Raw genomic sequence first — 15,973 nt, 5'->3', positions numbered from 1 at the left:
TCTTTCCCCCTTTCTTTCCCCCCTTCCCTCCTTCCCTCATTCCCTCCTGCTTTTCTTTTTTGGTAGAGATGGGGTCTCCTATAATGTTGCCCAGGCTGGTCCTGAACTCCTGTCCTCAAGTGATCCTCCTGCCTCGGCCTCCCAAAGTACTGCATTACAAGCATGAGTCACCGCACCTGGCCGTAAGAGGACAGCCTTTGTTAACTTGAGATTAGTTTTTTGGTTTTCATTCATACTTAGGTGGGAAAAAAAGATCTGAAGGAAGGAAAAGGAAAATGTATACCCAGGAAGACAATGAAAGATTAACTTCAGAAGCCAAAATTAAATAATGTGGAAAAGATTTCAAACTTTCTTTTTTTATTTTTTATTTTTATTTTTAGACACACAGTCTCGCTCTGTTGCTCAGGGTGCAGTGCAGTGGTGCCATCTTGGCTCACTGCAAGCTCTGCCCTGTCTCTTGGGTTCAAGCCATTCTCATGTCTCAGCCTCCTGAGTAGCTGGGATTATAGATGCCCACTACCATGCTCAGCTAATTTTGTATTTTTAGTAAAGATGGAGTTTTGCCATGTTGCCCAGGCTGGTATTTTACTCCTGACCTCAAGTGATCTGCTCAACTTGGCCTCCCAAGGGGCTGGGATTACAGGCATGAGCCACTGCACCTGGCCTACAAACATTTTTTAAACAAAATCTTCCATGTTACTGAGACCGTTGTTTAAATTTGTCAAACAAAGAAATTCACCTGGATGAGAATATCACCCACTCCTTACTTTAATATGGTAACATTTCACAATACATTTTTAGTTTTTCTCTTCAGGAAGTCAATATCACAAACTATAAATACACAGTGTAATCTTCTGCCAATAAAATGAGGTCAGCTTTCCTTTGGGTCTCCTATAAACTTGAAATCATTACTGCATCTTCCTATTCCAAATCCCCTCACCTACTTAAAGAACTTACCACTTCTCTTTTTTTTAGGAAAAAGAACAACAGATGCCTTCCAATTTCAAATTAATTCTTTGGCCTTTTCTGACCTAAAAAATATTACTTGTAAGAAGACCATATCGGAATTCAAAGTGCATTGGGCAGCTGGGGGCTGTGCTAATGAAATAGGCAGAAATATTAGAGCAATGACAGCCGTCTCATCCTCATGTCCTCTTTAACCTTTTAGCCAAAGAGAATGCCAGACTTTGAGAAATTTAGGAGCAGAGAGGCGTCTGTCTAGGGGCACGACTAGTTACAATGTGCCTCTAAACGTGCCTATTACATTGAAATGTACAAAGCTAATGCCCAATTAAAAAGGAAAAAGGAGGCAGATTCTGACGCACACCTATTAGGTTCGCCATAACATATAAGAATCACCCAACTCTGCCTTGAGCTGAACAACCAGCCAGCTCTAATAAGTCTCTGCTGTTCTGCTCTGTTAGGAAATGGGATGTCGTGTCAAATCAAATACTCTGTTTAATACAGTATTATCAAAAATACTGGGTGTGCATTATCAATTTGCCAGGTATGCAATACAACAAAATACACTTAACACTAAAACAACACTGAACATATTTTAATCTTTCTCTGATGAGTCAAGACATTTCAGAATTTTTTATGGGCTCCAGGTCACCCTTGTGAACCTCAATTTTCACTATGCCCAGTGAAGCATGGTTATATCAATTAATAAAAGTTTCTATTTGACAGAATGTTCTAAAAACTAGCTTTAACAGGATAATGTTTCTATAGGAGGGGTACTGGACCAAAAATGTGAATACCGGTCTGTTGGGAGTTTTTGCCCTAGGATGGCAGCACATTCAGTTCAATTCCTCAAGAAGAGTGCTGTCTTCAAATGGTTTGAATGATCAAGAAGACTTTTCCTGCCACAAGGGTGGGTTGTGATGAAGAGAGAAGCACAAGTTGCTTCAATGCCTCCACCTCTGTTCTTGCAGCACCATTAATAGAAAGCTCACCAGCTGTAATAAGCGGATCCCTTTTGAGTTCCAGTGTCCCCAGGGAGGGGTCTACCACCAATGAATGGTCGCCTAGGAAGCGTACTATCTGGCTGTAACATCCCAATTGCAATGTAATGCCATCCTGAGTGGCTGGAGAGTTTGAAAGCCTGTAGCAGGAACTCTGAAAGCTCATGCTTACGTTGATAACTACAGTGCTGGAATAAAAGCATGTTGATGCAAATCTTTTTCCAGTGTTGGTCACACAAGGTGGCGGTGACTGGTGCTAATTGAAAAGGAAAACGATAATTCAATGTTGTAACAGTTCACACCTACCCCATGCTTTCTCATCCAGAAGACATTTTCAAGCGGACACATTTGTCACAAAGGGAAATAATCTAAGGTCATTTCCTCTGGGGTATGGGGCATTACGTGTCTCTGAAGAGGCCAGGCAATACTTACATGGTGACAGCACCTTCTGCGGATGGACTAGAAAGATGCAAGGAGGAAAAATATAATATGCTTTCTGAAAGCATATTCCATGCTTCGGAAGTACGGCTGCACTAACCAACATGGGCTGGAGATTCAAGAACATCCCTGCCATCCATGTTTGGTTTTCCATGTTGGACAATTCGTCCAGTTGAAACCTTATCTTTCTCCCTTGGAAAATGCATGGAACACTTTTTTTTAAAAATTGTTTTCTTCTGAGCGGAACTCAAAGTGTTTAAAATGCCGAGTAAACACTTGCGGAAGATGATCAGTCTCTCATTAAAGGGAGTACACCATATATTGAAGCTAGTGGGTCGTAATAAAGTCTTCCTTACTTTGATAACTGATAAGCACAGATTCCTCATGTGAAGTGCCACAAAAGGTATTAAAATGGATCCAAGACTATTTCTTTTTTCTCTGAGATGGAGTCTCACTCTGTTGCCCAGGCTGAAGTACAGTGGTGCGATGTCGCCTCACTGCAATCTCTGCCTCCCAGGTTCAAGTGATTATCCTGTCTCAGCCTCCTGAGTAGTTGAGACTACGGGTGCCCGCGACCACGCTCGGCTAATTTTTTTGTATTTTTAGTAGAACGGGGTTTCATCATGTTGGTCAGGCTAGTCTTGAACTCCTGACCTCAAATGATCTGCCCACTTCGGCCTCCCAAAGTGCTGGGATTACAGGTGTGAGCCACCATGCCCAGCCTGGATCCAAGACTTCTTGAGACTAAAAAAATGTTTTGCCTTGTCTTGTAAATGTCAACCAAAGCGCTATACATACATACCTTGTGGTGTTGTTGTGGCCCTATTCTTCATTTTGTCTTTTTTTTTTTTTTAGAGACTAGGTCTTGCTGTGTTACCCCAGCTGGAGTGCAGTGGTGTGATCATAGCTCACTGCAGCCTCAAACTCCTGGGCTCAAGCTATTCTCCTGCCTAAGCCTCCTGAGTAGCTGGGACTGACAGGCACATACCACCATGCCTGGCTAATTTTTTAAAAATTTCTAGAGATGAGGTCTTGCTCTGTTGCCCAGGCTGGTCTTGAATGCCTGGGCTCAAGGAATCCTCCTGCCTTGGCCTCTCAAAGCTCTGAGCCACCATGCCCAGCCATCTTTGTTGGTTTTCTAACAGAGTTGAGAGGCAGAACTCGAGAGGATGCCTCCAAATAAGTGCAGAGCAGCAGCTTTCCAACTCAGAGGCCCTCTGTCACTGTTTCTCCATAATGCTCCACATTCCATGTGCTAGCTCTGGAGAATCCCAAGTTGGGGTGCAAAATATCTTGGGCAGATGGCTGGGTTTCTCACTTCCATCTCCCTGACTCCACCGTTTGTTCTATTTTCCCCTTTTAAAATGTGGTTCATTCTAAAAGCAGATGAATTGGGACACACAGGACTTCTGAGGATAGATCCCAGAGAATTCAGCTGCAAAGCCCAGGAAAAGTGATATTTCTGGGAAAAAGCCAAGCACAGATTTCAGCAAAACCTTTCTCTCATGCTTGAGCAAGTTTTTCTTTCTTGTTGAAACTTGTCAAATTCCCTTTATCCAACCTTCTCTCTAGACAGATGGACAGAGAAGAGACCAATACACGCTTTTTTGAGTCTAAACATTTCTTTGATGAAATAGGGCTTTCCGGTAGACTCAGTTACTCCTAAAGAATCACTCATATTTAGTCTGCTTACTTCACCCCCAACCTGGTGAAGACTTCATACACGTTCCTTAAGTCATAGCGCTCCCCTGAAACACATCACAAAAATGGTGACATAAAATGATTTTCTTCGTAACAACTTGAAGTGATTCGAGTGCTTAGTTTCATATCATCTCGCCATGGGATGGTGAGAGGATGTAGCAGAGAATGTGATCCCAATTAGGAAGATGGGGAAAACTGACGAAAAACGTGGTTTGTGAGCTAAAGGGCCCGTGTTTGTCCTGACTTTCAAACCAGTTTCTGTTCACCAGCTACCAACTCTTTTGAAGACATGTGAGCAAGGAGAAGCTGGAGAATTTGGCCAATTATTAGTCATTTTACTATGTCAGGAGCGCAGAAGTGATCCTGAATGTGTTCTTCAGATAAGAGGTCGCCCACTGACTTTGACCTCTCTGCTCTCTATCTAGGGAGAGAGGAGGGATAGGGAGAAAGAAGGACTGAAGCAATCAATGGAACAAATTCCTGGTGGCCTGATGGTTGTTTAAAGTAGACCCTAGTTAATTCCAGTAGGGTTTCTTCTGGCCTTAACTCACATCGCCTCACAGGTGAATCAATTCATCCTCTTACATTCAAACAGAAGGCATCTGGGATCATTCTTCAGTGAGAGTAAATGAATCCCAGAGGAGACACAGGCACAAAAAGAATGTTAATTTGATCACAGCGCTAATGTACCATTACCTGTAATGTACTTCTTTCAATAACTTTACTGGCACCTGAGGTCATATCTAAATACATAAATCAGTTTGAGTGAATTAGTGGGAAACTGGTTAAATGGTAAAGAGACTAAGACTTATTTGTGGAAATGTCAGGAACTCCAGAGAGGCACAGCAAAGAGAGGATCAGGGGAGAAGGTAACTGTCTCTAAATACTTCCAGAGCTGCCTTGTGCAAGAGTCTACACGCGATCCTGAAGTGCTTAGATGGCAGAGGGGGGCCACTCATGGAGGTTATAGGAAGGCAGAGTTAGGCTCATTCTAAGAAGACCTGAAATCAAGGGCAACACACTTTAAGTATATCACTTTTCTTCCTTTCTTTCTTTCTTTTTTTTTTAAGAGACAGTGTCTTGTCTACTGCCCAGGCTGGAGTGCTGCGGTGCAATCAAAGCTCACTGCAGCCTTGACCTCCTGGGCTCAAGTGATCCTTCAGCTTCAGCCTCCCAAATAGCTGGGACTACAGGTGCACACCACTACACCCCAGCTAATTAATTTTTTTTTTTCTTTTTGTAGAGACAGAGATCTTGCTATGTTGCCCAAGCTGGTTTTGAACTCCTGGCTTCAAGCAATCCTCCTACTTGGCCTCCTAAAGCACTGGGATTATAAGCTTGAACCACTGTGCCCGACCAGGAACCCACTTTCATGGGTCCTTTTGCATTTGGTTCCCTGAATCACCTCAAAGACCTGTCTAGTGGATATTATCTAATCCTATGGTAGAGAAGTTAACAGTGAGGTTCAGAAAAGGTAAGAAAGTGCTTTGGGTCACACTGCTTAAAGGCAGCAGAAACAGGATTAGATCCAAGTCTGGGCTGCTTCCAAAATTGTGGCCATCTGATGGCTTCCATCCAGGATAAAATAACTGCTAAAAAGGGAGACAAATATGCAAGTCAATAAAGCACCTGGAACACTTCCCACTCGTCACAGGAAAGCCTTTTCTCCAGGAAAGCGTTTTAAAGCCCTTACATTTTGATTATGGCGCTCTCTTGAAGAAATAGAGCAGAGACACCATAAGCTTCCATTCTTCTTTCTTTCACTTCTTATTAAGGGTAGTTTTGTGGCAGCAATAAAGGAAAATAACTCAGTATCGACGCTCAGTAAGCTCCCCATCAAACTTAGAGGAGAAACAGAAGAAGGATGTTGCTATAAAAATATCTGTAAACAGACCCATCCATATCAGACGAATTTAAAAGCCAGGGCAAATGGATTCTCGGTTGCCCTTTCTTCTCCATTTCTTTGTAACAAGTGTAATCTTTCCTAACTTAGGTCTGAACGATTCCCAGTGATGACTTAATTTGCAGCGATGGACCTAGCGGGAACCGGGGAGACTCGGGTGAGCGTTTAAACTATTGTCTTCGGGCATGGGATGCTAGCAAGTCGCTTTGCCTCTTGGAGCTTCCGTTTCCTCCTGAGTGACTTGAAGGGACCCCTGTGATGCCTTTGACCTCAACCTGTATGAACACAGAATCTTCCTACGACAATATCCTAGTGTCTGGTTCTTGTCTTATTATTGAAATTGCTGTATATGCGCAGAGTGGGTGGCTAAAAATACAGTATGATGAATCACAGTCCTGGGGGGCAGACTATCTGGGCTTAAATTTCAGCCCCAGCTCACTTTACTTGCTGTGTGACCTGGGCACAGTATTCAAACTCTCTAAGCCAGAGCTCCTGCATCCATGAAATGGTTAAAATGGTTATAGTAACAGTACCTACTCCACACAGGTGGCTGATGGTTGAATGAGTTCATATGTCGAGAGTGTGTGCTATTATGGCTTCACTGGGTAGCAGTGGTTCTGAACTGTGTTTCAGGCTCTCTCAAGGAGCTCTGAGAAAGCCACGTGCAAAAGCTCTATTTCATGGGGTCAGATTCAAGAGATCTGGGTTGAGTCTCAGGAAGCTGCAAAGTCCCTGATGCACAACTAGAGGTGAAAATGCCAGTTATCAGTTCACATGAGGCCCCCAAAGGCAGGCGAGGCATACTCGCACTGTGTGGTTGAGTGGGAAGCACACACACTTTAGTTCCAGAAAGACATGAGTTCAAATACTGGCTTTGCAATTTCTTAGCCATGTGGCCTTGACCAAGTTACTTACTGCCTCTGAGTTTGTTTTCTCATCAATAACATGGAGAGAACACCATCTTTCTGGCAGTTGTTTTGAGGTTTAAAGAGAGGTGAATGACAAATTTAAAGCCCTAGCAGGCAATCAATAAATGATACTTTAAGAAATATATATTTAACCTTACACAGATTGCTCAAACCAGAAGGAAAGATCACAGAAATAAAACTGCTAAGCTATTTGGAACCTTTGAAATAGACAGTTGATCTTCTAAGAACCGTGGATTATGATTTATCTTTTTAAAACAACAAATGCATGAGTATATTTTCTTTATCCCTTTGGAACAAAAGATATAGCATATTTATGTATTCTTTGCTATATGCTGCTTTTTAAAAAAACTCAATCATATATCTTATAGAATTTTTTCAAATCAGTAAAGAACATCATTATTTTTACTTTACAGAATTATAGTATTCCACTGAATTGATGGTTCATAATTTAACAAGTTCCTTATTGACAGGTGTTGAAGATGTTTTCTACCATTTGCTTCTACAAACAGGGCAGGAATAGATAACTTTTAAATAAGGTTTTTTGAACAAATGCGTCTGTAAGATAAATTCCTAGAAGTGGAATTGCTGGATCAGGAAAATCGTACATTTGACATTTAGCTAGAAATTGCCAAATTGACCAGGTGCGGTGGCTCACGCCTGTAATCCCAGCACTTTGGGAGGCTGAAGCAGGCGGATCACAAGGTCAGGAGTTTGGGACCTGCCTGACCAATGTGGCGAAATCTCACCTCTACTAAAAAATTACTAACATTAGCTGGGTATGGTGGCATGCGCCTGTAATTCGAGCTATTCAGGAGGCTGAGGCAGGACAATTCCTTGAACCAGGAAGGCGGAGGGTGCAGTGAGCCAAGATCATGCCACTGCACTCCAGCTTGGGTGACAGAGCAAGACTCCATCTCAAAATAAATAAATAAATTGCCAAATTGCCCTCTAGAGATTTTGTGCCAATTTATGCTCCTCTCCACAATGGAATAGGGGAGGCTGTTTCTCACCCCATCATTGACACAATCTGTTGTCAAATTTTCTGACTTTGGCAAATCTGATCATCAAAAAGCGGTATCACAATGGAGTTTAATTTGCATTTGCTTTATTAGGAGTGTGCGATGCATCTTTTCACATGTTTTAAAATAATTTCAATACCTTTTCCAGTAAAATGATTATTCATACCCTTTGCCTGTTTCTCTATTGGTCTACTAGTCTTTGTCATTTTGATTTATATCAACTCTTGATATATTTTCAATAGCAGGCCTATGAAATGAACTACAAATGTTTTTTTCTAGTTTGTCATTTTTTTTTTTTTTACTTTGCTTATGGTGTTTTTGTTCTGTATGTTAGTTTGCCAAGCAGAATTTTTCAAAATGTAGTTGAATTTATCTAATTTTTCTCTTATGGCTTTTGGGTTTTGTCTGATGGTTTCAAAAAGTCTTCCCCACTCTGATATCATAAAAGAATTCTCCCATGGTTCCTTCTGATAAATTTATTATTTTGTATTTTTTATTTAAGCATTTGATCCATTTGAAATTCATCCTGGTGGAAGGTATGGCTCTAACTTCTTTTTAACCGGATGAATTGTATTTTTTTTACACTTAGAGAAGAACAATATACAAGGAAGTGTAGGTAGGATTTATAACAGCAGTCTTGAAGATTTCAAGCAAAGAGAAAATGAACAATTATTCTTGTTAGATAGCTTCAACAGCTAAATTTCTTTCGGGTATGAAAGCACACTCAATATTCTTCTCCCTCTCCTTACCAGTTGTCACTCATTAACCAAAAATATTAATCTGAACAGTGAATTGAGCTAAAAATTATAGATGGTAATTATAGATGGTATAGAGTGAAAGTTTCTGAAGATGACATGAGTGATGGACTGTATTTTCCTCCCTTGCCACAGAATTCTCTTCTGTGGGCATCCTATCTCCTTGATTTCGAATGCTTTAAAAGCCTCAATGCAATAACAATATAATCATAAAAGCTAATTAGTAAAGATTTTGTGTCTTTTTAATGATGTACAATTGATTGTGGCTCGAGGACAGAACGAGAGTAACCATTCATCCGTGATGAGCATTGCATTTTATCTTCTCACAATGTGAAGGTGATGGCATTTTTACGACTGTGTTTCCATTATGGAGACATCTGAACCAACTCACCAATCTGTTCTGAAGCATCATCTTTTACTAGTAGCAAACCTGAGCCCTTTAAAAATGTAGAGATAATTCTGGATGCCTGATTACGGGAGGAATGAGGAAAATTAATTACATACGGACCAAATGGTGAAAAACAGTCAGGCATCATTTATCTATTCTATCTTTGCTTAATTTCCTTTTTCAACAGCACTTTTCTCCTATAAGCTCATTGGCCATAATTACATTATACAAATGCCTGATTAAAAATAACCTTAAAGCAGCTACTTAAATAACTACAACCCCCAGTCTCTTTTTTTTTTTTCTGGACCATCTCATACTCATTAATTCTCTGTAAATAAATATATGTAGATAGACATAGACACACACAGATGTTAAAGTATCTATTTGTGTAGAGAAGGAAACACCCTGTGGAGACTCTGGGACTTCCCAGGAAAAGCCACTGTCCAGGAATCTATTCTGCGCTAACTTCCTCTCCTGAGTCCAGTGGCTGGAGGCCTTCATTCCTGACTTCCTTCCCCGTTCACTGCCTTTCTTCTCTTTTCATAATTTCCTCCTCCACCTCAAGAGGCTCCCGCCCTGAAGCCATGCACAACTGTAGCTCCTGTCTTTGGAGTTTGGTCCAATACCCCACTTTTCAAAGGCATAGGAGTTCGGCTCTTTTCAGAGTTGGTCTGGATCACAGAACTGTGATGAGAAAAGCGCATCGTGGGTGTGGAACTTCAGCGAGGAAGGGTAATGAGTTTGTTGTGACGTGGTTCTTTTTTTTTTTTTGGGACAGAGTCTGGCTCTGTTGCCCAGACTGGAGTAAAGTGACGAGATCTCGGCTCACTGCAAGCTCCGCCTCCCAGGTTCACGCCATTCTCCTGCCTCAGCCTCCCGAGCAGCTGGAACTACAGGCGCCCCAGGTCACGTCCGGCTAGTTTTTTGTATTTTTTAGTAGAGACGGGGTTTCACCACGTTAGCCAGGATGGTCTTGATCTCCTGACCTCATGATCCGCCTGCCTCGGCCTCCCGAAGTGCTGGGATTACAGGCGTGAGCCACCGTGCCCGGCCGTGACGTGGTTCTTTTCTTAGATCGTACAACCAAGGTGCTAATACTGGCATAGTAATTCCCGGTTGCCATTTTCTGATATTTCAAAAGAGCTGAAGATACGCCCCTTGGATGCCTGCAGAGCAGCTCCGGGGCTTCAGTTGATGACTCAGGGGAGCCACTGAACATGGTGCTCATCGGGGGTGCCACCTGGACTCCACTGTCCTCTCTCTCTGGGATCACAGATTCCAAGGTGTTCTGTGGCCTGTCAGCCAATTCCAGCAGCTCAGCATGCAGAAGACCGAGGAACCATTGGCCAGTGTAGGAGGCGCCTGGCATTTTGGAGATGGGATCCAGAGGTCTCTTCATACCGAATGTCTCTTCCCCTCTTGTGCCAGCTTGATGCTGACTTCATTATGTTTGGACTGGTGGGCCCATAGGAGGAGAAAGGCTGGGCCTGGGTTGGGTAGGTGGATAGAACACAAGGCATCTCTTTATTTCTTCTCCTGTCTTTCTAGGTGAGTAGAGTTTGATTTAAATGGAAAAGCATGAAGCTTTTTCTTTCCTCTTTACTCAAGGGCTGACTCTAAGGGGCAGATACTAGGTGAAGTGGAAAGACTGAACACCGGGTGAACTGGGAGGGCTGTGGTTTTCAACCTTTAAAACTAGTGTCCTTGGAGGAGTAAAATGGCATGGAGCCACCCTCAGCCACTCAATCACCCTTCCCCTTTGCTGGTGTCTGTTCACCAAACAGAAACTTTTTACAATGAAGGGCTTGAAGATTTGATACTATCAAAATCTTTTTTTGTGTGTTGGAGAAGGGCCAGGTGCAGTAACTCATGACTGTAATCCCGGTGCTTCAGGAGGCCAAAGCAGGTGGATCACTTGAGTCCAGGAGTTCAAGATTAGCCTGGGCAATGTGGCAAGAACCCTGTCCCTACAAAAATATAGTTGGGTGTGGTGGTGCGTGCCCATGGTCCCAGCTACTCAGAAAGCCAAGGTGGGAAGATGGCTTGAGCCCAAAAGATCAAGGCTGCTGAGAACTATGATCATACCTCCAACCTGGGCAACAGAGCGAGACCCCATCTCTAAAAAGAAAAAAAAAGGAGGATGGTGCTGAAGTTGAGTTCCCAGTGGTTTGAAGAATTTGTTCTGATGACTTTGGTAGCTGGTTTTTGTAGACACCAAGTGTCTAGCTAAATAACAGATCATGAAATAGAGGGGTTTGAAATTGGGACAAGAGCTATTTTCACGAGTTACCACAATCCTATCATGAGAGAATAGCCACTGCAACATACACACACCACAGTGCTCAAATCTGACTGTTCTCAACTTTGACTGTCAAGGTGTTTTCCATGGAAATTCTCCTTTGGCTTGGCACAGGCCTAGATTTCCGGATGCCATGCATGACACACTTTTTTGCAGTAGAGGCGTATTTAATACGTGCTGAAAGGCACTGCTGTTCTGTCTTAGATACTTTAACTGAACTTTCATATTTTGTACTTGTGCCCTGAGGCAATTTAATCAGGAAAGTTGCAATGTGATGTGCAAAAATGATAAATAAGTAAATGATATCTAATTTCCAAAAGAGGGCAGCAGCAATGGGGACTCATGGTCCCCAGAGTCCCTCTTCATGTGACCCTCATGAAATCCTTGCAATTCTGCCATTCTTCTATACATCCCTGTGTGAGGCAGTCCCATGGTAAGGTGCTATTAAAGAAATCATATGTATCCCCTCACACACACAGAATAAAATGAACATTAAGAACGGTATCACTTCTTCCTGCAGTTATCACTGTTTATGAGACCATCACACATTTCCTTTGTCTTTATCCGGGTCCCCATGTGAAATCCTGACTCTTTGGAACCTTTTGCCCCATTCGTTTGTTCAGACCCAGCCCTTGCTGGGACCACAGAGAGAAGCCTATGAGATGGCCATTCTCTCACCTGCAACTCCCGTCCTCAAACACACATACTGCACTGGGTTCTTCTTCTTCTTCCCTTTATTTTTTTTTTTTTTGACAGAGTCTTGCTCTGTCGCCCAGGCTGGAGTGTGGTGGTGTGATCTCGGCTCACTGCAAGCTCCACCTCCCGGGTTCATGCCATTCTGCCTCAGCCTCCCGAGTAGCTGGGACTACAGGTGCCCACCACCACGCCTGGCTAATTTTTTGTAGTTTTAGTAGAAACGAGGTTTCATCGTGTTAACCAGGATGCCCTTGTCTCGATCTCCTGATCTCGTGATCCACCCGCCTCGGCCTCCCAAAGTGCTGGGATTACAGGTGTGAGCCATCGCGCCTGGCCTGGGTTCTTCTTAGTAATGACCTCTGGGGCTCTAGCAACTCCAAGATTCAGAAATGCTCAGAACCACGGTTCAGCCCCTGGCCCTTTCCCAGTGCAAACTTCCTGCCTGTCTTCAAGAAGACAAGGTCAAGGTAGAGAAACCCAGGGAAACTGCACACCCTCAACTCACCTCCTGCAGCCAGGGGATAAACTCAGGAAGCAGGAGAGGGAGGCCCTAGACATTGCCAAGGTAATCAGAGAAGACTGTCAAGCAACCAAGTGTTAGAAAAGGGATGCTGTGCCCTTTTAGCGTTGAAAAAGGCAAAGTCCCATCAACCTGAAAAGAATGTGAATATCTCAGGTAGGCAAAATAAGGGTTTTCAGTCAAAACTGATCCAAGTCATATAAAGTGAGTCTGAATTTGTAGGTGAGCTTGTGTGTGTATGTGTGTGTGTTTGTGTTTTGTTTTGTTTTGAGACAGTCCACTCTGTCACCCAGGTTGGGATGCAGTGGTGTGATCTTGGCTCAATGCAACTTCTGCCTCGCAGCTTCAAGTGGTTCTCCTGCCTCAGCCTCCCGAGCAGCTGGGACTGCAGGTGCCTGCCACCAAGCCTGGATAATTTTTTTTTGTTTGTTTTGGTATTTTTAGTAGAGATGGGGTTTTTCTGTGTTGCCCAGGCTGGTCTTGAACTCTTGGCCTCAAGTGATCCACCTGCCTCGGCCTCCCAAAGTGCTGAGATTACAGGCATGAACCACCGCGCCTGGCCTCTGGGTGAGGTTTTTAAAAGACAAAACAAAACTTAATGCATCCCTGCTTGAGAAGTTTCTGCCACCCTCCTCTGTGGCATGATGGCCTCCACCATGGCACTGGGTGTCCCATCTCTCTTATCCACAGTGGTGATGCCAGGCCTGGGGAGATCGCCTAGAGGCGTGTGATCCACATGACATGAGTGGGGTCTGGGGACTGATACATTGCTCTAGAAAGTGCAGGGGCTTTGGGATTGGCACAGGGATGAAAGGAGAGAGAATATGGAAAGGGGATGCAATGGAGAAAGCTGAAAGGAGGTGGCCCTGGAGAATGAGGGAACACACGTATAGAGGACCCCCTCAAACTCCATGACGTGAGACCTCACATGCAAATATTTTCACCCTGAATTTCCCTTCTCTCCCTCAGAGGTCCCCTCACCTCCTCTAATTCTCTCTGAGTAAATACTGCTGTCACCTGCTGTTTGTGTGTGCATGTTCATTTAGGGGAACCTAGGTCCAGGTAGTGTCTGGAACACATGAAGGAGTTGCTCCTCCTTCTCCACAGTCAGGAGCAGGAAACTCACCTTTTAGATGGGTACAGAGACAGGTAAGTGTTTTTGCAGGAAGCCAGAGCCAGCCACTGCCAGCAGTGGAGGAATTCAGACAGGGGTTTGATCATGCTAAGAAGGACCATGGAGAGTTTGAAAGACCCTAAGATTTAGAACATAAAAACATGACAGCCCCTGTGCAAGAGGGTCTGCCCATCCTAGGGATGTGGATAGGTAGAGAATGAAGAGGAAGTGCTCAGAGGTTCTGACTACTGTGCTGAAAGGAAGCTATGGAGCTTCATGCAGAAAGCACCCCCCACCCTAGGGGGGTTTCATGTAGCCTTGGCTTCCTGAACATTCTCGAATCCTTCTAAAATGTTCAGAAAACAGCCAATTTAGCCAAAGGTTAAATTGAAGACCACAAATTTATATTAAGCTTGATCAAACAGAAGAACATCAAGTCTTAGGCCCAACACAGAAGCTGTCATCGCAAGACAGGGTGTGACTTGGACAGCAGCCCCCAAATTTAGAAGCCATCCAAACCTTTCCTTCCGGGGCAGGGCGCTCTGGGCCTAGCTCGCAGGGCATGCTCCTGAGGCTAGCTATTTTTCTGCTACTCCCCTGGCTACGAGAGATATGTAAGGGCTGGATGTAAACTCCCAGAGGGCATCTCCTGGGCTGCAAAGGTGCAGCGTGAGGTCAGGTGGGAAGCAAGGTTTGTACTGAGATATTGAATAGAGGACCAAGAATACAGAACTGGAGGACTGTGGGTGAAGAAGGTGCAGACCAGGCTGTATTATGGAAGTGGTTTCCATCCATCTCTCCATCCAGGTGCACTTGCCCACTGTCCAGCTGTGTGATCTGCTGAGCCCAGGTTTCTGGCAAAACACAGAGGCCCAGACCCTCTGGAATGTTTGACTTTCTGAATTAAGAAAAGTGGGCACCCATACAATGTGTCCAACCCTACATCCAGTTTTCTCATTCCCTTGCATGATCTGTACATATCTCACACCCCAAGGGCAATTCTTTGTGATTTTTCTACCATACTTGGACGTTCTTGCCTCAAACTCCTACAGGGTCCTACCTCTCCTCTGCTGGCTTGCTCCAATACACTCTTCATGAAAACTTTCCTATGGCCCCAAACTGGAAGCATTTTTCTCTCTCCTCAAATGCTGTATTTTTCTTTTGTGGTGAAGATGTGTGTGTATGTGTCTTCTTACGCTACTCATGACCTTGAAAGCAGAAAGCTGAAGGTATTCGGGTGTCTAGCGGAGACTACACAGCAGGTGCTCACTCCCTCATACATTTCTTGATTCTATAAATTTGAAAGCCAGGGACTGTTCTAGGCACTGAGGACACAGAGGTAATAGGACACCATTTCCCTCTTTTGTATGCTTGTTAGGAAGTCAACACAACATGAAATAATCGACAAATTCGGGAAATGGTAATCTAACCATCTCCAGTTACAAATGATGTTTCATGCTACCTTCTATTCCTGCCCTCATACATCAAGGTAATTACTTAGCAATCTGGCTATGCCTTGTAAGGCAAAAGAGCTGTTCATTTCTTGTGTCAAATGGTGAACAGGGAGGGGGAGGAAAATGGTAAATAACCCTGGCTCCCATCTGTGCCCAATCAGCTCTAAATCTTCAGGAAAAAATGCACTCAGGATCGCCAGAGAAATGTCCTTCCAACCGTGCATGGAAAGGTAGGATCTTTTGCAGCACGTAAGGGACTGGCTAGAGTAAGTGTGTGCTGAGCTTTTGTGTTTGAAAGTGAGTCTGTGCACTTCTAATGGACTGAAAGGTTTCCTTGCCTTCTCCGATCCTACATCCAGGCCTGCCTGTGACATGCTTTGCACATTCTAAAGATGCCTGCGCAATGGAAAACACCACTGTCTGCTCCAGCACAGCTGCCATTCTTCCATCTTATCGACCTTAATGCAACAACTCCTCACGGGCAGAGATTTTAAAATGTGTTCTTGTCAGAAGACAGACTCAAAGATGGGACAAACGGATCATTTAAATGCCTGTTAAAATGGAAATGGACGCAGTATAGTCCGAGGACTGTGACAGCTAAGAACATACTCTCTGGAGCAAATCTGCATGGGTGGCAACCCCAAGCGCATGAGCTCCTAGTTGTATGAACTTAGGTAAGTACAGGGGGTTCGTACTTCTCTATACCTCATCTCTAAATGGAGTCAATAAAATAATTTACCTTAGAAGTATTATTGTATTAAATGAATTAACATTTGTAAGGGGCTTAGAATAG

At 43.7% G+C, this 15,973-nt stretch overlaps 1 long non-coding RNA gene across 1 annotated transcript; it reads left to right on the top strand.

Annotated features, from left to right (window-relative positions):
• The first annotated feature begins 10,218 nt into the window (after positions 1–10,218).
• LOC105518591 lies at positions 10,219–15,734 on the top strand. Its single transcript, XR_001002854.1, has 3 exons — positions 10,219–10,442; positions 15,105–15,215; positions 15,342–15,734. It is a non-coding gene; the product is annotated as an uncharacterized LOC105518591 (long non-coding RNA).
• The last annotated feature ends 239 nt before the right edge of the window (positions 15,735–15,973 follow it).

Source organism: Colobus angolensis, unplaced genomic scaffold, assembly GCF_000951035.1.
Source record: "Colobus angolensis palliatus isolate OR3802 unplaced genomic scaffold, Cang.pa_1.0 Scaffold321, whole genome shotgun sequence".
NCBI classification, from domain to species: domain Eukaryota; kingdom Metazoa; phylum Chordata; class Mammalia; order Primates; family Cercopithecidae; genus Colobus; species Colobus angolensis.
Note: the sequence above shows the minus strand (reverse complement) of the source record. Positions and strands in the feature narration are given on the sequence as shown.